Here is a 21,755-nt window from a genome sequence, read left to right on the forward strand (position 1 = left end):
TAGGAGAGGAAACTAAAATTTGGATAAATTAAAATGCTTCTCCAAGATCAAAATCTGGTAAAGTAGATGGAAATTCCTGAGCAATCTATATTTTGAAAAGGAAGGCTCTGAGTTGACTGATGAAAGAGGGATTCGTGAAAAACAACCCAATTAAAAAATGTGCAAAGGATTTGAATAAAATACATTCTTGAAAGAAGATATATGAATGGTCAATAAACTCATGGAAAGGTGATCAACATCATTAGTCATGAGGGAAATGCAAATCAAAATCAGAGAGAGAGAGCACAAATGAGAGAAAGAATAACAAGTGTTGGTGACGATGTGGAGAAACTGGAACCCTTGTGCACTGTTGGTGGGAATGTAAAATGGTACAGCCACTGTGGAAAACAGTATGGAGCTCCCTCAAAAAGTTAAAAATAGAACTACCATATGACCCAGCAATCCTACCTCTGAATATATAGTATATCCAAAAGAATTGAAAATAGGACCCTAAAGAGATATTTGGACACTGATGTTCACCTAAACGTTCATTGACAGATGAATGGATAAACAAAACATGGTATATGCGTACAATGGAATATTATTTAGCCTTAAAAAAGAAGGAAATCCTGTCATATGCTATAGAGTTTGTTTTGCAAGACAAAAAATTTCTAGAGACCTGTTGTGCAACGATGTGCATATAGTTAACACTACTGTATACTTTAAATGGTTAAGATGGCAAATTTTATGTTATGTGTTTTTCACCACAACTTTTAAAAAAGGAATCCATGGACCAGTCAAAGTGCGGACTTTTTCCTTTCCCTTCTGGGTTAAGGAGATTTAAAAGAGATCTTTGAATACCAAAATAAAGGCCATCCTATAAATAACAGTGGTTCTGATACATTAAGCCCAGTGAAAAATGACCAATTTATTTTCCTTTCATTGTATCCTCTTTATAACATTTGTGGGGTAAGAAGAATATGCCAATACCTCTCTGTAGCGGATATTGTGGTGCTCTATCCCAGTTCTCTCCTGGAGTTGATGGACCCACACTCCAGATACTATTAATAATGACTGCTAATGGGTCACAGCTACAACTCTCCCTGAGGCTTCCTATTGGTCAGTGCAAGGATATTAAGCCCCAGCTGACCTGCCTCAATTTACGTCAACTCTGAAGGATGAACCCAGCTCCAAAACTCCCTGTCAGATTGGCTTAGGCTGCAGTATCGACTGCATTGTGGATCAGCCTCTCCCTCTGCCCAATAATGCCACCCTCGCTTCCTTGCAGGTGGATCCACCAAGACTAATTCCCAATAAACCTTATGTATGCAACTTTCTGTCTCAGAGAATGCTTCCAGGGAATCCAATCTAAGACACCATCTTTTGACACCTTAGACACCTATATACATAAGAGTTTGTTTCTAATACATAAAGGTAACATGATGTTTCCAGTCATTCAATCCTGGAATAATATTACTTAAAATTATTTATTGATATCACATGTTATATAATTCAATATTCAATTGAATGCTCTTGAAAATGACAAAAAAGCATGCAGAGGATGGGTGGCAATATTTATTGCTTAAGGGTTTATAAAAGGTTTTTATATTCTGGTTATACTTGACTTGCAATTTATCATTTGAGTTGCAGTTTCATAAGTGGAATTGGAACACATCCTATAACTAAAACCACAAATACAAATACTAAAGCCTTGAACTCTGTCTCCATAATGACATTGGAAATGTAACTGCTATCTTGTGTTGGTTTGAAGTGATTGTGCTGGGCTAAACTTAGCTTTTAAAGTTCTGGGTCAGTAAACATGTTATGAACTGCAGGTATGGCAAACATACTAACTGAAGTAGTGAAACTAGCTACATCAAAATCAATTCATTTAACTTGTAGAAAAGCACACCATGCCCACAAGTGCAGTAACTACTAACTATACAACAGGAACCAAAAATCGAAGGTAGAAAACAAATACCAATTATGAAGGGAAAATTGCTTCTTACAAGCACAAAAATAAGATTATGTTTGTTTCTTTAAATCATGCCCACCGAACCATCTCAAATTCCTTTTGAAAGTAGGAGAGGTAATCATAAATAAAAACACTATTCAGTGGTTATAAATCTTGCTATTGAAATGGCTACACTCCCAGGAGCATTAGTGTGATGGTTTTCATGCACATACTTGCTATTGCTTCGTACCAGAATCTCATTGTTCTAATCCTTTGGATGAATGGGTCTCAAATTAAGAGTGTAAAGAGAGCTTGGGAAAGCTGTGAGTCTACAGTTCATGGTTTCTGAAATAGGAACATAGCTTACTTTGTTCATTTAAAAAGATTTGTTAAGCTGTAGTGTTATACAGTTGGTTCATTCTGAACCTCTTATTTCTGCTTCTTAAGAACAGGAAATTTTATCAGATCAGGGCTAACGTTCATTGCTTTTAAAAAAATCAGTAAATCATACTTAAACCCTAGTAACACTGGTGCTTTTTCCATGATTTCAATGTTTTACATAAAAAATATAGAATTACACCACATTTTGCATTTAAAAACAGTAGTTGAAAATCAACTTTTAAGTAAAATGAAATTATATTTAAGATTCAAATAAATAGTCTAAGGTAAAGTTAATTAAACAGTCCACAATAGAAAACCATGCTTTATTTTTTGTTAGGAGAAAGGTAATGTTGTGCTGCATCCCGCAGGCATACAAGGCCTGTGCTTGCCCAGCTTCAAGGCTGAAGAAAGAGCCCGGAGTCAGCAACAGAGACATCAATGGTTTAATGGATGGGGGAGCTTACATGTCTGAAGCAAGGTCCTGGAGCAACACTCCAGCATGTGTAGTGTACAGCAGGCAGGACATGGCAGCAGTCTTCCCTCCCGGTTTTGGGTGTGGGGGAGGGGAAGATGGCCAGTTATAGGGGAATTGACATCAGGTGGGCTCATTAGTTACCAGGGAAAACAGCAGAGGGGCAAGCCCCTCAAACCACTTTGATAAGAACAATCACCAGCTGGGGCCTGGGGCAAGTATACAGGAAGGTCACTCATGTGGGTAAGACACAGGCGAAACAGGCACTGGTCAGGCAGGGGATGTACAGAGAGCAAGAGAACAGCCATCTTGAGTTGCCTGGCCATACAGGTAATCTTTAAAATTGATGCTTCTTTTATCCCAAGATATTTTGGTTAGAACTAGAAGTAAAATATATTCCCCTCTACTACTGTTAAAATTACAGCCTATAGGAGAAAGTAGAAGACAAGAATGTAGTAGTTTCGGACTTGGGAGGGCCCCACAGGGTCCTGCTTGGTTTCATGCCTGCTTGAGCTAGTACAACTAAGCAAAAGCAATCGAATACAAAGGTTAAAGTAAAAGAAACTGATCCAGTATGGACTCAGATTTGCTCTTCCTGATTATACACTGAGTTTCTGTGATGGACCAGGCACTGTAACAGTCACTAGAGTAACAAGGATATTCCCTGTCCTCAAGGATCCTCCCTTCTGGTTTGCGAGGAAATGCCGTGTGGCTGACAGGGTCTTGGTGCTCCAGCCAGGTGTCAGGCCTGAGCCTCTGAGGTGGGAGAGCTGAGTTCAGGACGATGGACCAACAGAGATCTCCCGGCCACACATAATATCAACCGGCAAGAGCTCTCCCAGAGATCTCCATCTCAACGCTAAGCCCCAGCTCCACTCAACGACCAGCAAGATCCAGTGCTAGATACCCCATGCCAAACAACTAGCAAAACAGGAACATAACCCCACCCATTAGCAGAGAGGCTGCCTAAAATCATAATGAGGTCACAGACACCCCAAAACACACCACCGGATGTGGTCCTGCCCACCAGAAAGACAAGATCCAGTCTCATCCACCAGAACACAGGCACCAATTCCCTCCACCAGGAAGCCTACAAAACCCACTAAACCAGACACCAAAAACAACGGAAACTACGAACCTGCAGCTGGCAAAAAGGAGACCCCAAACACAGTATGTTAAGCAAAATGAAAAGACAGAGAAATACGCAGCACATGAAGGAGCAAGGTAAAAACCCACCAGAACAAATAAATGAAGAGGAAATAGGCAGTCTACTTGAAAAAGAATTCAGAGTAATGATAGTAAAGATGATCCACAATCGTGGAAATAGAATGGAGAAAATACAAGAAACTTTTAACAAGGACCTAGAAGAACTAAAGAGCAAATAAACAATGATAAACAACACAATTTTTAATAAATTAAAAATTCTCAAGAAGGAATCAATAGCAGAGTAACTGACGCAGAAGAACGGATAAGTGACCTGGAAGATAAAATAGTGCAAATAACTACTGCAGAGGAGAATAAAGAAAAAAGAATGAAAAGAATTGAGGACAGTCTCAGAGACCTCGGGGACAACATTAAATGCACCAACATTTGAATTATAGGGGTCTCAGAAAAGAAGAGAAAAAGAAAGGGTCTGAGAAAATGTTTGAAGAGATTATCACTGAAAACTTCCCTAAGATGGGAAAAGAAAGAGTTAATCAAGTCCAGGAAGCACAGAGAGTCCCATATGGGATAAATCCATGGAGAAACACGCCAAGACACAGATTAATCAAACTATCAAAAATTAAATACAAAGAAAAAATATTAAAAGCAGCAAGGGAAAAGCAACAAATAACATACAAGGTAATCCCCATAAGGTTAAAAGCTGATCTTTCAGCAGAAACTCTGCAAGCCAGAGGGAGTGGCAAGACATATTTAAAGTGATGAAAGGGAAAAACCCACAACCAAGATTACTCTACCCAGCAAGCATCTCATTCAGGTTCGACGGAGAAATCAAAAGCTTTATAGACAAGCAAAAGCTAAGAGAATTCAGCACCACCAAACCAGCTTTACAACAAATGCTAAAGGAACTTCTCCAGGCAGGAAACACAAGAGAAGGAAAAGACCTACAATAACAAACCCAAAACAATTAAGAAAATGGCAATACGAACATACATATTGATAATCACCTTAAATGTAAATGGATTAAATGCTCCAACCAAAAGACATAGACTGGCTGAATGGATCCAAAAACAAGATCTGTATATATGCTGTCTACAAGAGACCCACTTCAGACCTAGGGACACATACAGACTGAAAGTGAGGGGATGGAAAAAGATATTCCATGCAAATGGAAATCAAAAGAAAGCTGGAGTAGCAATTCTCATATCAGACAAAATAGACTTTAAAATAAAGACTATTACAAGAGACAAAGGAGGACACTATATAATGATCAAGGGATCGATCCAAGAAGAAGATATAACAATTGTAAATATTTATGCACCCAACATAGGAGCACCTCAATACATAAGGCAAATACTAACAGCCATAAAAGGGCAAATCGACAGTAACACAATCATACTAGGGGACTTTAACACCTCACTTTCACCAATGGACAGATCATCCAAAATGAAAATAAATAAGGAAACACAAGCTTTAAATGACACATTAAACAAGATGGACTTAACTGATATTTATAGGACATTCCATCCAAAAACAACAGAATACACTTTCTTCTCAAGTGCTCATGTAACATTCTCCAGGATAGATCATACCCTGAGTCACAAATCAAGCCTTGGTAAATTTAAGAAAATTGAAATCGTATCACGTATCTTTTCTGACCACAACGCCACGAGATTAGATATCAATTACAGGAAAAAAACCGTTAAAAATACAAACACATGGAGGCTAAACTATACGCTACTAAATAACCAAGAGATCACTGAAAAATCAAAGAGGAAATCAAAATATACCTAGAAACAAATGACAATGAAAACACAATGACCCAAAACCTATGGGATGCAGCAAAAGCAGTTCTAAGAGGGAACTTTATAGCAATACAAGCCTACCTTAAGAAACAAGAAACATCTCAAATAAACAACCTAAACTTACACCTAAAGCAATGAGAGAAAGAAGAACAAAAGAACCCCAAAGTTAGCAGAAGGAAAGAAATCATAAAGATCAGATCAGAAATAAATAAAAAAGAAACGAAGATCAAGAAAAAAAAAGGGAGAAGACTCAAAATCAACAGAATTAGAAATGAAAAAGGAGAAGTAACCACTGACACTGCAGACATACAAAGGATCACGAGAGATTACTACAAGCAACTCTATGCCAATAAAATGGACAACCTGGAAGAAATGGACAAATTCTTAGAAATGCACAACCTGCCGAGACTGAACCAGGAAGAAATAGAAAATATGAACAGACCAATCACAAGTAATGAAATTGAAACTGTGATTAAAAATCTTCCAACAAACAAAAGCCCAGGACCAGATGGCTTCACAGGCGAATTCTATCAAACATTTAGAGAAGAGCTAACACCTATCCTTCTCAAACTCTTCCAAAATACAGCAGAGGGAGGAACACTCCCAAACTCATTCTACGAGGCCAACATCACTCTGATACCAAAATCAGACAAAGATGTCACAAAGAAAGAAAACTACAGGGCAATACCACTGATGAACGTAGATGCAAAACCCCTCAACAAAATACTAGCAAACAGAATCCAACAGCACATTAAAAGGATCATACACTATGATCAAGTGGGGTTTATCCCAGGAATGCAAGGATACTTCAATATACGCAAATCAATCAACATGATACACCATATTAACAAATTGAAGGAGCAAAACCATATGATCATCTCAACAGATGCAGAGAAACTTTCGACAAAATTCAATACCCATTTATGATAAAAACCCTCCAGAAAGTAGGCATAGAGGGAACTTTCCTCAACATAATAAAGACCATATATGAGAAACCCACAGCCAACATCGTCCTCAATGGAGAAAAACTGAAACCATTTCCACTAAGATCAGGAACAAGACAAGGTTGCCCACTCTCACCACTGTTATTCAACATAGTTTTGGAAGTTTTAGCCACAGCAATCAGAGAAGAAAAAGAAATAAAAGGAATCCAAATCGGAAAAGAAGAAGTAAAGCTGTCACTGTTTGCAGATGACATGATACTATACACAGAGAATCCTAAAGATGCCACCAGAAAATTACTAGAGCTAATCAATGAATTTGGTAAAGTAGCAGGATACAAAATTAATGCACAGAAATCTCTTGCATTCCTATACACTAATGATGAAAAATCTGAAAGTGAAATTAAGAAAACACTCCCATTTACCACTGCAACAAAAAGAATAAAATATCTAGGAACAAACCTACCTAAGGAGATAAAAGACCTGTATGCAGAAAATTATAAGACACTGATGAAAGAAATTAAAGATGATACAAATAGATGGAGAGATACACCATGTTCTTGGATTGGAAGAATCAACATTGTGAAAATGACTCTACTACCCAAAGCAATCTACAGATTCAATGCAATCCCTATCAAACTACCACTGGCATTTTTCACAGAACTAGAACAAAAAATCTTAAAATTTGTATGGAGACACAAAAGACCCCGAATAGCCAAAGCAATCTTGAGAAAGAAAAACGGAGCTAGAGGAATCAGGCTCCCTGACTTCAGACTATACTACAAAGCTACAGTAATCAAGACCGTATGGTACTGGCACAAAAACAGAAATATCAATCAGTGGCACAGGATAGAAAGCTCAGAGATAAACCCACGCACATATGGTCACCTTATCTTTGATAAAGGAGGCAAGAATATACAATGGAGAAAAGACAGCCTCTTCAATAAGTGGTGCTGGGAAAACTGGACAGCTACATATAAAAGAATGAAATCAGAACACTCCCTGACACCATACACAAAAATAAACTCAAAATGGATTAAAGACCTAAATGTAAGGCCAGACACTATAAGACTCTTAGGGGAAAACATAGGCAGAACACTCTATGACATAAATCACAGAAAGATCCTTTTTGACCCACCTCCTGGAGAAATGGAAATAAAAACAAAAATAAACAAATGGGACCTAATGAAACTTAAAAGCTGTTGCACAGCAAAGGAAACCATAAACAAGACCAAAAGACAACCCTCAGAATGGGAGAAAACATTTGCAAACGAAGCAACTGACAAAAGGATTAATCTTCAAAATATACACGCAGCTCATGCAGCTCAATATCAAAAAAGCAAACAACCCAATCCAAACATGGGCAGAAGACCTAAATAGACATTTCTCCAAAGAAGACATAGAGATGGCCAAGAGGCACATGAAAGGATGCTCAACATCACTAATTATTAGAGAAATGCAAATCAAAACTACAATGAGGTATCACCTCACACTGGTCAGAACGGCCATCATCAAAAAATCTACAAACAATAAATGCTGGAGAGGGTGTGGAGACAAGGGAACCCTTCTGCACTGTTGGTGGGAATGTAAATTGATACAGCCACTATGCAGAATAGCATGGAGGTTCCTTAAAAAAACTAAAAATAGAACTACCATATGACCCCGCAATTCCACTACTGGGCTTATACCCTGAGAAAACCGTAATTCAAAAAGAGTCATGTACCACAATGTTCATTGCAGCACTGTTTACAATAGCCAGTTCATGGAAGCAACCTAAATGTCCATCAACAGATGAATGGATGAAGAAGATGTGGCACATATATACAATGGAATATTACTCAGCCATAAAAAGAAACGAAATTGAGTTATTTGTAGTGAGGTGGATGGACCTAGAGTCTGTCATACAGAGTGAAGTAAGTCAGAAAGAGAAAAACAAATACCGATGCTAACACATATATATGGAATGTAAAAAAAAAAAAAAAAAAGGTTCTGAAGAACCTAGGGGCAGGACAGGAATAAAGATGCAGATGTAGAGAATGGACCTGAGGACATGGGGAGGGGGAAGGGTAAGCTGGGACGAAGTGAGAGAGTGGCATGGACTTATATATACTACCAAATGTAAAATAGCTATCTAGTGGGAAGCAGCCGCATAGCACAGGGAGATCAGCTCTGTGCTTCTTGACCACCTAGAGGGGTGGGACAGGGAAGGTGGGAGGGAGACTCAAGAGGGAGGAGATATGGGGATATATGTATATGTATAGCTGATTCACTTTGTGATAAACCAGAAAGTAAGACACCATTGTAAAGCAATTATACTCCAGTAAAGATGTTAAAATAAATAAATAAATAAAAAGGTTAATAAAGTGAAAAAAAATAATTTAAAAAAAAAGCAAATGTGTGTGATCAGCTAGGCTTACTTAGGACTTATGGGATGTACCTCTGCCCAATAGTTTCTTAAAATACGAGATTAGTGGTAGAAGTTTTACATATTTGAAACATCCAACCCCACTGGAAATCTCTACATAGCATGGATATTCAGAAGGTAATTTTCTATCACTTCATATGAATTATTTAGCTCAGGACAAAATTTTAAGATTTCTTATTTAGATTACAATAAACACATCACATCTCTTATTTTGAAAATTATTTTAGTCTACAAAAATCGTTCTGATCATTGGCACTAAAGCAAAATTTTCAAAATATAAACGAGTTTTCAAAATATTTTCTATTGTTAGAAATCACCATGGATATTTCATTTCAATATATTTTCCAGAAAGAAATAATGGGTTCATAAATGAGAAAGCTTTTCTATTGTGCCTTTGATAGTCTGAATTTAGTCTAGCAGAATGTCTTTCATTCAAATATTATTATTAAATAATTACCAACTTGGTGAAGGATCTGTGCCTCCTTAGTAAGATACACATGTAGATGAATGATATATTTATTTCCAAGGCGTTTGTAAGAAAGAGATAATCAAGTTATTCTTATTTTCATTAAACTGTGAACATATTTCATAACACAGGAAAATTATATTCTAGATAAATACAGAACTTAACACTATTACACAGGAAATACTAAAAGGTTTACTCTCTAGGGTTAAATGCTAAGGAAGTTATTACATATAAGTTTTCATTACAACTCTATATTTTGAAAGAAAAAAATTCTAACATCTGAGACTATAACACAGTCGGACTGGTTTAGAGAAAAACTAGGGTATGGGAAGTGGTGGTGTTACAATTGATTGACGGTTATAGTATATGTCTAAAATCTTGGGCATCATTAATAAAGCTCACTCTACTTGGTCTTATTACTCTACTCATATCCTTTCTGGGAGATAAACTACCTCAAAATTCAACACCTAACAGTAATGTACTTTTATTGCGGAGTTGCCGTGAAACATTCCTGGGGCTGTGATAGGGATGACTGAGAGGACCACTAAATGCTGAAAAGTGGATGTGACCAGGGAATGACTTGGCTGTTTGCCAGTGTAAGAAATAACTTGATATTGACATTAAGCAGCAGCTGAAGAATCTTTTAATAGTTTAGGCACTTTTTCTAAATCCTCCAGTTATGCTTCACTGATTAAATTATTAGGAACTTCTGATTTAGCTGTTTCATATTTTAGATGTGATTGAAGATGTTTTGAAATGATTTCCATTATTCATGGCTTCTTGTTTTTCAAAATTAAACTTACAGGATGCTGACATAATCCCTTTTTATTAGGTCTGCAGAAACTGAGAATACACTAAAAAGCAGAATAGCTGCATGAAAGTATCATTTACCTTGACAATACTGTATTATGATGGGCTAGTTTTTTTTTTTTTTCCCGCTTAGCTGAGTTACATACGTTACAATTAATGCTGTTAAACCAATTGTTAAAAACTTAAAAATGGCTCCAACTAACTTCCATATGTAGGCCAAGATAAGATTCAGGCAAAGGTCAAGGGAAGGACAAGACACTAAATTTAGGAAGAGCCTCCCAATGTGAATGGTTAACTTGTATATGATTAACTCTTCTAAAAATATTTCTCATTGTCACCTACTTTATACATTACTTTCAGATAAGATTGTCTTTCATAGGTTCACTGAACAAACATTAACTAAATAGCTTTGGGTCCAACACCATGCCAACGGAATGAATGCTCTTGGTGACTTGAACAACATTCATTCACGGATACCCCTACACCCACTCTGCGTTTCTACTACCTAGGAGAATTTCAATTCTTTTCAGGCTTCCATGGACTCCGTTCCCCAGTTCTAGAGGTGGATTTAGATTCATCTAAGGCTTAGATTCTAAGTCGATCAAGAAAATGCCTTCCTCTTAACTTTGGTTTAATAATCTAAAGTTTAAGTCAACCAGCCCATGGCATCACTCCTGAAGACTATTATTGGTATGGGAGTAGATATATAACCTAGACTGGCTGATCTGAGTGATGGATAAACCTGTTAATCTATCCATGGGGTAAGAGATTCTCTCTCGCTGTAACAAAAAAATCATGTTGCCCCATTTGCTGCTGGCAGCCATCTTGAAACCTGGAGGGAAACTAGTGAGGAGGTCAGATCTGATCCAGAGGGAAAATGAGAACAAAGAAAATCATAGAGAAAGAGAGCCAGAGCTCTGTTTGTACTGTGTCTGGAGCCTGCCCCAATGTCTGGACTTCCAGTTAGGGTGAGATGAATTATCCTTATTAGGTAAATTAGAAAGTTCAGAGTTATTTGGCTTACAGAATCAATAAGATTGGTGAATGGGTGCTTAATATTAAGGAATAAAGAAAGTGTCAGAATGACTCCTTGACTTCTAACCTGGTGGATAGTTAGTGCCATCCACCAAAATCAGGAATATAGAAAGAGGAGTAGATTTTTCAAAAGATAATGATAATATCAAATTTGGGTATGCTGAGTTTGAAGTATCTGTAAAACATCTAGGTGGTAGCTGGCCAGCCAGTGAAAATATAAGTCAAGAGTTTAGGAAAGAAGTCTGAGCTAGAGATAATCATTGGCATAGCTTTAGTAGTCTTTACCTTACATTCTCTAATACACTGAACTGGTATTAAAATTATTTGAGTTAAGATGGTAAATTTTATATTACAAGTTTTTAACCGCAATTTAAAAAAAAATACAAAAGAAATTTGACAGTAAGTACAGCATGGGCTATGACCAGTCGGAACAGATGCCAGCCATAAAGGGATGTAGCCTTGGCATGGGTTAAGTCCCGGGTGATAGCAACATTTAAGGGGCTGACGGGGGAAAAATTGTCAACTAAGTAGGAATGTCAACAAGCACCCAGAGAGGTCATAGAAAGCAAAACTAGGCAAAACAAGAGAACATGCAACCCCAAAAACCAAGACAATAGAGAATTTAAAAGCAGGGAGCATGGGTGATGCTTGGCTAAGACTATCAAAGGCACTGAACGTAAGGTTTCAGAACCATAGTAAAGGGTATAATAATTAATTAATGAAATTGTGCCTGTGGATTAATACACATTGTCTTAATCCTCAGGGTACAATGTAATTTCAAAAATATTTATATTATGCCAAGAATGTCAGGTAAAAACTACATAAAAATGGAATGAACTGATCTAATATAGTATTCATAATCTAATCTAATCTCAAGAAGCAAATAAACCATAAAGTAAGGAAGATAGTATAGAAACTGAGAAAATAAGTGCTGGTAAGACAAATATATTAAAGGATTTGGGGTGGCAGAATTTTTACGGCATACAGGATGACAAAGGAAATACAAAAAATGAAGGACCAAGAACAAAAATCAAAGGAGACAAGAGACATGTTTGAATGAAATATAAAGAACTGAAAAGACATATAGGTGAGAAGAAATGGACATGACTAATTTGTTTCAAGGAAACAATGACTCTTCAGTGAGCAGAGGTGGAGACAGGGGTTGTGTGACAACTTCCAAAGAAACACTTTAAACTGATTTTTTCTATCCCTGCAATATTTTCTGTTCTCAAACAGTATCTCTGTTCTTCTCTTACAGGTAGAAATATTGAGGATGATAATAAACTGGAAAGGCAATAATGGTTCTTACATTTAAACTACAAAATAAACTGGTTAAAAATTGGATTGAATGACTAAAATACTTCAAAAGCGCCTCTCTTCTCCTTTCTAAAACTACTATGATACTTTTGAGTCTAGAAATCAAGGCAAGACCAATACTTCTGATGTTCATACAGTTTTTGTTCTAGAGGTTTTGCCTATTTTGTGAGCATAAATTTACCCAGTGGATTCAAGAAGAAGATGAGTATTTTTTTTTAAAGCAAACAATGAGTCAGCAGGAGGTTCAAAGTTCTCCACATGGAGTTGTCACTAAAAGCCCTGACATCAAAATCAATGAAAAGTGGCTCCAGTCTTGTTCCGAGTATAATTTGCAGTGGAGAGGAAGTTAAGGAAAACTGTGAGGAGAAGACACTTGAGAAAAACTGGTAGACAGATACGCAGCAAAGACGGGGTGGTGGGGGTGCAAAAAGCAGGTTACAAAACCTGATGCTGGTAAAGTGATCCAGATTCCGTACGGGATGAACGGAGACATCACTGGACTAAGGATCATTTGACAACACGTTTTCTGCAAGCCTAATGGGCCCTGAGCGCCATTCTAGACACTGAGGATACAGAGGGAAACGCGATACAACCAGTGGTCTAACGGAGTATACATTTTGATAGAGAAAAGAAATAAGAAACAAATAAATATTTAAAATCCTTTTCAAGAATGGTAAAGGCAATAAAGAAAAACAGAGCCAGGTCAAGTATGAGAGTAAGAGGGATGCAAGTTAGGGTACAGAGCTATTGAAAAATAGCCAGGGGGCTTCCCTGGTGGCGCAGTGGTTAAGAATCTGCCTGCCAATGCAGGGGACACGGGTTCGAGCCCTGGTCTGGGAAGATCCCACATGCCGCGGAGCAACTAAGCCCGTGAGCCACAACTACTGAGCCTGCGCGTCTGGAGCCTGTGCTCCGCAACGGGAGAGGCCGCAACAGTGAGAGGCCCGCGCACCGCGATGAAGAGTGGCCCCCGCTCGCCGCAACTGGAGAAAGCCCTCGCACAGAAACGAAGACCCAACACAGCCATAAATAAATAAATAAATAAATAAATTTTTGAAAAAAAAAAAAAAAAAGAAAAATAGCCATTAGCTCACTATGAAGGTTTGGGCAAGACCTTTAACCCCTTATAAGTTTTCTTAGCTCCTCTAGCTAGCTCTGTGTCTGGAACTAGAAAACGGTTCATTACATATTTATTTCCATTTCTTTGTATATCTCCCCTCTTCCCACCACCATTCATTTCCCCACTTCTCTTTGCTATTCCTCTTTGATACTCGCTCTCATTTCCAGAAGACTCTGGCCCCTAGCTCAAGGGCTCCCTCTGTGTACCTAGTCCTGCTTGCAATTATCCTGTGTAATCTCAGAACCTTCCGTAGAAATAGAAACCTGCTTTCTATTTCTGACTTCCTCATTCATTCTCAGGTACTGTGGATTCAATGACAAGTAAAAAAGATCAGAGTCTGTCTGCAAGCAGCTCACAGTCAAGTAAGGGAACCAATATAATTCCAAATTATCTCAGAAATAAATAGAAGATTTGATACGTATTCTGGAAGAGAAGTATGAATGATGCTATTTATACTACCAATGGAGGATTTAACCTAGTCTAGGAGGTTAGGGGAGTCTTCCCTGAGCACAATATTTGAGCTGAGACTTGGAAAGTAAGTAGGCATCAGGTGGGAAAAGCAAGGGGAGAGTGTCTTAAGCAGAGGGGGCAGTACGTGCAATGGCTTATAGCAGGAAAAGGCAGCCACTTAAAAAACAAAACAATTAAAAAAAAAAGCAGGACAATATGGAGATAGGAGAGCAAACAGTACATGGTATCTGGCACAAGTGTGATGAAATGGGAAGGGTGATACTACACAAGGTGCTGTAAGCTATTAAACATTTTCATTTTTATTTGAGAACAGCTGGAAGCCATTAAAGTGCTTTCAGGAGCGTTCTACCAAATTTATACTTTGAAAGGATCACATGGCTACACCATATAAGGGAGAAGGAATGAATGAGGGGAGGTTAGTTTAGGTTGGGATGACCATGTATTTATCACAAAAACCTGGAGAGTGTTAAGAGTGAAAGGGGCACTATTACTTACACTGAGGTAATGGACATAAACCATGTCTGCCCAGGGCTAACCAGGACCGTGGTCATTCTAATATAAGGCTATTGTAACAGTCCATAAAAGAGATAATGAAAGACTGGGGAGGGGTAGTACAGGATAAATCCAGAGAAGAAAGCTGATCCAAGAAGTATTTAGGAGGGAAAATCAACTAGACTTAGGGATGGATGTCCAGGAGGCGTGAAGTGGGAAGGTGTCAGGAATGACTCCCAAGGTTTTGCCACTGGATGAAGGGTACTACAAAACCCATAGTGGGTGGTGAGTATTACAGGGGAAGATCATGAATTTGATTACAGAAGATCATGAGGTTATTTTTGAGACATCTAAGTGGAACTGCTAAGCAGGCAGTTAAATACACTGTCTGGCATATAGAGGAAATGTCTTCATCTCCCACAGTTTTCTCCCCTCTCAGTCCCTTCCATTTTTCTTATTATTGTCTTTGGATTCCCTGAAAACAGGGCTGGGACAAGGACTTGGGTGCAGGTAGTTTATTTGGAAGCTGATTCCTGGCAAGTAGAAATGAAGGACCAGGAAAGTGAGACAAAGAAGGAGGAAGTGACAGTATCATGTGTATTACTGAGGTCACTACTATGGACCACGGGGGTTGAATTCTGCCAGAACCTTTCCATGTCCCCGAGAAGCATTGAGGAAGCCTCCCTGAATTGTCTTCTTGAAGGAATAGGGGTTAAAAATGTATCCATGGGCTCCCATCTCCCATTGGTTGAGAACTGCTCACCCATCACAGCTTCTAGGCTGCATTAGCTCACAGGATGTGTGGGATCCCAGCATGACAGAGAAATCCCTAGGGCCGAAAGTGGGGAAATGGGAGTCATTCCCTTGACTGTCAGCTGAAAGTCATGCTGCCAGCTAAAGGTAAGTCTGAGCTCACACGGGACTGTCCACTGCAGCTGCAGCCGCAGCCACAGGTGGGTCAAAGACACGTGACTCCAGGTGCCAGAGGTACTACATTTATGATGACAATATTTTGGAAGCACTGTTTTTTTCTTTTACAGTGATATTTTCCTTACCGTAGATGATTATATAGAACATACACACAGAGTTGACAGTCAACAATTACAAAGCAACAATATAATGTAACTTCTACCCTGATCAAGAAACCGGATATTGCCAATACCTAGGAACCCACCCTTGTGTCCCCATAGCACAACCTCTTCCATCCTCCTAGAGATAACCATTCTCCTGACTTTTCCCTCTTTACTTTTCACCTGCTGTCCTGTCCAGCTTAGATTCCACGGTTCATCACCTCAGCCAATCCTGGAGCCATTACTGACTACACTTTCTAGTTATTATTAATTCCCTTGCTCCAATATAGTTTCATAGCACCTGTCTGGCAAAACAACCATGGATGAATCTTAGTACCACCTTAATCTTTTCTCTACCCATTTTCAAGAGAAACTTCTTGAAAGTCTAGTTTCACTCCCCCTGGTTTTCTATTTCTGATTTTGGCCACTCCTCAGTCTCCTTCGATGGCTTACTTTACTCTGGATGTCAAATGTAGAAATTTCTTAGGATTCTGTCCCATGTCCTCTTCTCATTCTACACATACTTCCTAGGTGATCTTCATTCTTGAGACTTCAGCTATGTTTTATTGTACATGCTGACAACTCTGGTATCTATATTTTTGGCCTAAACCTCTCTCTTGACTCATATGGCTAGTTTACTTAGTGGTCTTCCAAGCATCTCAAACTGCTATGTCCAAAATTGAACTCATCATCCCCCCTGAACCCTAAAATAGTCCACAGTTTAGTAATTTCCACCACCATCCATCCAGTTTGTCAAGCTAGAAGTTTGGGTATTCTATATGAATTCTCCGTATCTCTTGCTTCTATGTCCAATCAGTTACCAGGTCTTGTTGTTTCTACATGCCAGTATCTCCTTAGTCTCCTTTTTGTCTTCATTCCCTTTCTCACTTCCCTAGTTCAAGTCATCAGTATCTCTTACCTGGACTACTGGAACAGCCTCCAGTGTTACTTTTATCTAATCCATTCTCTACACTTTTGCAGAAGAAGTTCTCTAAAACCCAAGTACATCATGTAAATATCTTCTTTAAAATGCTCCAGGGGCTTTCAATGGTCCTTCAAATAAAATGTGATTGATTTCTCTAATATTCCTTAAAGAGCAATTTATCCCTCCCCCCCTTTTTATGGTGCTTTTGCCGCTAAAATGGGAAAATGTTCCCAAAGTGCAGACAAAATGATTTAGGTTTAATTCTATTTATATAAGTGGAACTTATATAAGTGGAACTTATATAAATGTCTAAATGTTTCTCAGATGATAGTGGAACATTCTTAATAGTTGTACCAAGTGTTTCACACCATCTCTTTATTTACCATGAGGGCTTTACAAATTTCCATTCTTTGCTGGGCAAACGGTATTCTTATTTCTGAGTAAGCATTAAAAACACTATTGATAAGAAATATTTTTCTCCATGGAAGAAGCCTTAAAAAGATTAGAGAAATACATTCAACAATCCCATATTCTCTTTATTAACTACTATGAACCTATCTGCAAGTATTTATCTACAAGAGAGGTCAGTAAGCTACAGTTGTCAGGCCAAATCCAACCCACCACCCATTTTTGAAAATAAAGTTTTATTGGAACAAAATCATGTTCATTCATCTATGTACTGATTATGGATGCTTTTGTATTTCAGTAGCAGTAGTTGACCTTCTGACTTGCAAAGCCAAAAATATTTACTATTTGGCTCTTCACAGGAAAAAAAAAAAAATTGCCAACCCCAGATCTAAAACCTTCTTGAAGTGGTTTATGTCATTAACCTATACCTCTCACTGAAATATTCAACTCTATAAACTAATAACTTACTTTATAAAAATAAGGATTTTTTTATTTGTCCCAAATTACATCTTCCAAGCTTCAAAGGGCATCCCCTAATTGCAGTGTGCTATGATTTCGCGAATAAATTCCTATTCTCCCCAGTGTAGTTAGAGGAACAACGGACTAGGAATAGGAATATTAAAGCTTCTGTCTTGAGTCTTCGCTTATTTGGTTTCCCCAACTACAGCAAAAAGATAATCTTCATTCTTGAGAGATATTTTTAAGATCAAAGTAGATATTATAAACTTGTAAAGAATTTTATTATTTATGATCATACAGATTTGAATGTTTTGTTTTTCCCATTTCCAGCTTCGCTCACTGTAGTCGTGACTTGTTTTAGTTGATTTTCATGTGGCAGTCTGACCCACCTTATCATTCCTTTAGTTCCTCTGCCACTGCCAATTTATTCCTCGAGCGTGCATCTCTTAGTATGGCTTATTACCATCCTCATCTTTTCTGCCCACTTAGGTCTGCCCACTCATTCATTTCAATCCACTTGCACCCACTGCCTTTCTCACATTGCCTTTTACTATAATGCCTCAGATTTATCCAGTTGTGAAAAATATACTCTGGTCTAGGGGCATGTTTAAGTGGGACACTGGCTAGTAGAGGGGTCAGCAATGTCCATTTTGATGAGTTCTTAACAAGGCTGTTAACTTCACCCTCTTTTATTTTCAGAGAAATTTCGACATCATCTAGTCCAGTGGCTTTTAGTGCTTCTTAAGTATATAACTCCTTTCAAATGAAATCTTAAGAAGACCTACCATGTGACGCATAACAAGGAGGAGGGCAGTGGACTGGTTGAAATTGGAGATGGGAGGCAAAGAGAGGTATGGGGACATATCGGAGGGGCATCTGTGACTTTGAGGGCAGAAGGGGGGTGTCTCTAGAAGATGATGATGAACCCTAGGTTTCTGGTTTGTGTGCTTGGTTGGATGAAGTCCAAGGCAATGTTCAATTATTTCATGCCAAAGTAAACAGCGGGGTCCACTTGTTCACCACAGCAACCGAACAAAGACTAGACTACGCAATATTTTTGGAAAGTCAGTTCTGAACACACACACACAGAGTTTACCAAGAAGGTTGTGGTATTCTTTAAGAGGACATTGAATGAAGCACTGTTTAAAGAGATTTCTTTAATTGATTTCCAACTGTAGCAGGGCATTAGACCTACAGTGCCTTGTGGTCTTCTCTCAGACCTACTTTTTATAATTCTGCCACTGTACTGGTTGTTTGACCTTGGGCTGACAGATACAGAACTGGGAGAATAAATAAAGCTAAACAGTAACACTGTGGGAGAATCAGGTTTATCATCTCAATGCTTTTCTTTTTTCATTCCCATGGCCCTATCTTCCAGGGGAGAAAAAGAGAAAATAAAAGAAAAGAGGAAAGAAAAGAGAAGAGAAGAGAAGAGAAGAAATTATTATATATTTCTTTTTACTGAAATCACTTCAATATCTACAAGGTTAGTACTAAGCATCAAGGGTGCTGCTATTTAAGACCTAAGTCCACCCACATAGCTTTAATATAAGATTTGGATGTCATGTAAGAGAAGAAAAAAGGGGGAAGCAGAACTATTGCTATTGAATTGCACTTGGAAAATATATTACAAAAGTATGAACACTATAGTAGAGTTGATTCTACAGTCTATGGAGTCCATTGCATCACCTGTACGTTTGACATAAAGATTTAAAGACAGGTATGAAGTTTAGGGAGATACAGGGCCATGCTGTGCCTACTTAGCAGCTGATTGTCTTTGGGATAACAACTCTCTGTAAGCTTTACTTTCCTCCTATGGTAAAAAAGGAATTAATGTGGAACCTATCTTATAAGGCTGTTGTAAGATTAAATGGAACAATCCACAAGGAATATTTACCAAAATGCCTGGTACCGAGCAAGGCATTAATGCATGTTGGCGCTAAGATAAATATTAGGTGTGTTTGGGTCAATGCAAAAGCCAGGGGGAATAATCGAAATGAAAGCAGGCATTATTTTTGAAAAAAGCTCTGATATACCTAGGTATTACTGGAATAGAACCAGACTGTGAGATCTTAGAGACCATCTAACAGAGTTAAACATGAAGTGACAATGTTGTTTTCCCTGATTTACATCAGACCTTTGTTGTAAAGCATATTTTCCTCAATATGCTCAATATGAAGCATTTATTCACCCAGATAATAGATACAAATCCATGCATTCAACTCTTCCTTGGAGTCAGAGATCAAGATGGAAATCCCCAGAATCACAGAGATTTGTGTCTGTAAACTTGCTTATTATATTCACATTCAAGGAGGTTAGAAAGGATAGTGTCAGCTTTTTAACCAGAATCTTTTCATTACTTCTCCCTGTTGGGATTGCAGCACATGCTGTGAATGACCTCCAGAGATCCTCAAGCTGTATGCAGAGAGCAAATTGAATCTGAAAGCTTTATTAGACAAGTTTGTCTTTCAGCTGCTGGGAGTGGATGTCAGCCGTACAGGAAAATATAAAATTTCTTGTGAAACTGGGTCTTTTCTTGAAAATAAATCTCAAATCAACGTGCACGATTCAGTCCTGAGTTATGTCCTTATTTGTTAAACATGGAGTGCAGGTTCAAAAGAAAGAGGCACATTTTACCTTAAACAAATAAGAATCATTAAGAAAAATAATAGGGCTCGTATTTCGGTCTTGCTGGACTTAGTAAGCAAAAATGCTTATCACCAAATCATAGGGTTAAAAAATATATTAATATAGCATGGGAAACTATAGTCAATATTTTGTAATAACGTATAAGGGAAAAGAATCTGAGAATATATATATTCAGATACATATATATCTGAATCGCTGTGCTGTACACCTGAAAATAACACGATATTGTAAATCAACTATACTTCAATAAAAAATACTAATAATCAAGGAAGCAGCATTCTTATTCATTTCAACATGAGAAGGAAAACTACCTCCTCCACTTAGAATCCACAGTAAACACAGGAAGTTTATTTATATCTTTTATCCATAAATTTCTTCAAGAAGAAAGAATAGTCCTGGGAAACTGAAGTGACATGGGAGATTATTTTATTTTAATGGTGTCTCCCACTTTTCTAGTTTCATGCTATTTAGCTTCTGCTTTTTAATGTGGGACAACAATTTTTTTGAAGTTGTGATAATTATCTCAGAAGCAAGAATTGAAGGTATTATAATTCTGACTTTTTTTCCTATGGTAGGTTATAATTCAATTTAGGCACTGGTATAGTTAGTGCTGTTAGCAATCTTGCATAAATATTAGAAGAGCTACATTGAATGTCTGTTTAATGAACTCATCATAGGCTGGCAAGTACTTTGGAAAATGAGATGAAAACATATTTTCTTTAAAATACTGAAGATGAGAGAAGAAATAAACTGTATAAATTTTAAGAAGAACATAGCATGTTAGACTATAGAGGTGCTCAAATTGGATATCAAGACACAGTCAAGAATGAGAGTTAAGGAATGAGATGGGGGTGAGATTTAGGCTGCAAGATTTGCATCAAAGCCACAGCACATCCCTGTTTGATCAATACAGCAGTCTTAAAAAATTTTGGATTTACCACTGAGAATGTGTGGATAGACGTACCTGTCAGCTATGTCTAAGCAGAAAAATAAAAGTTGAGATATATAAGAATATTGACAAGCAGTGAGATCAAACTCAGGAGATGTGGGCTTGAGTCCAGATTCTGCTACTAAACAGCTGGACAACCATATAACCACTTAATCTCACTGCTATTATAATTACATGGGAGGTCGACTTTATTTGATCCAACTCTAAAATAAATGTACTGTTTATTTGGTCAAAATATATGAGTTTAACATCTACCACAAGCTAGTCATTGAATAAAAGCTGCATACACAAAAGGGCATACTTTGATAAATAAGATATAAAATAGGATCCTTTTGGAACTCACAGTCTATTAGCAAATGAAAGTTAAATAATTACACAAATCATTAATCAAAATAATGGTAAGGATATGAAAAAGAAAAGGTATACTTTGAGATTATATAATAGGTGCTCAAGGAAGGACCCTGTG

The 21,755-nt window shown here is 37.7% G+C and overlaps 1 protein-coding gene across 2 annotated transcripts in view; it reads right to left on the reverse strand.

The window, feature by feature from the left end:
- DMD (dystrophin) overlaps window positions 1–21,755 on the reverse strand; it is a 1,714,964-nt gene that overhangs the window by 678,778 nt on the left and 1,014,431 nt on the right. The window lies entirely within an intron of this gene.

The sequence above is a fragment of the Eubalaena glacialis genome, chromosome X, assembly GCF_028564815.1.
Source record: "Eubalaena glacialis isolate mEubGla1 chromosome X, mEubGla1.1.hap2.+ XY, whole genome shotgun sequence".
NCBI lineage: Eukaryota > Metazoa > Chordata > Mammalia > Artiodactyla > Balaenidae > Eubalaena > Eubalaena glacialis.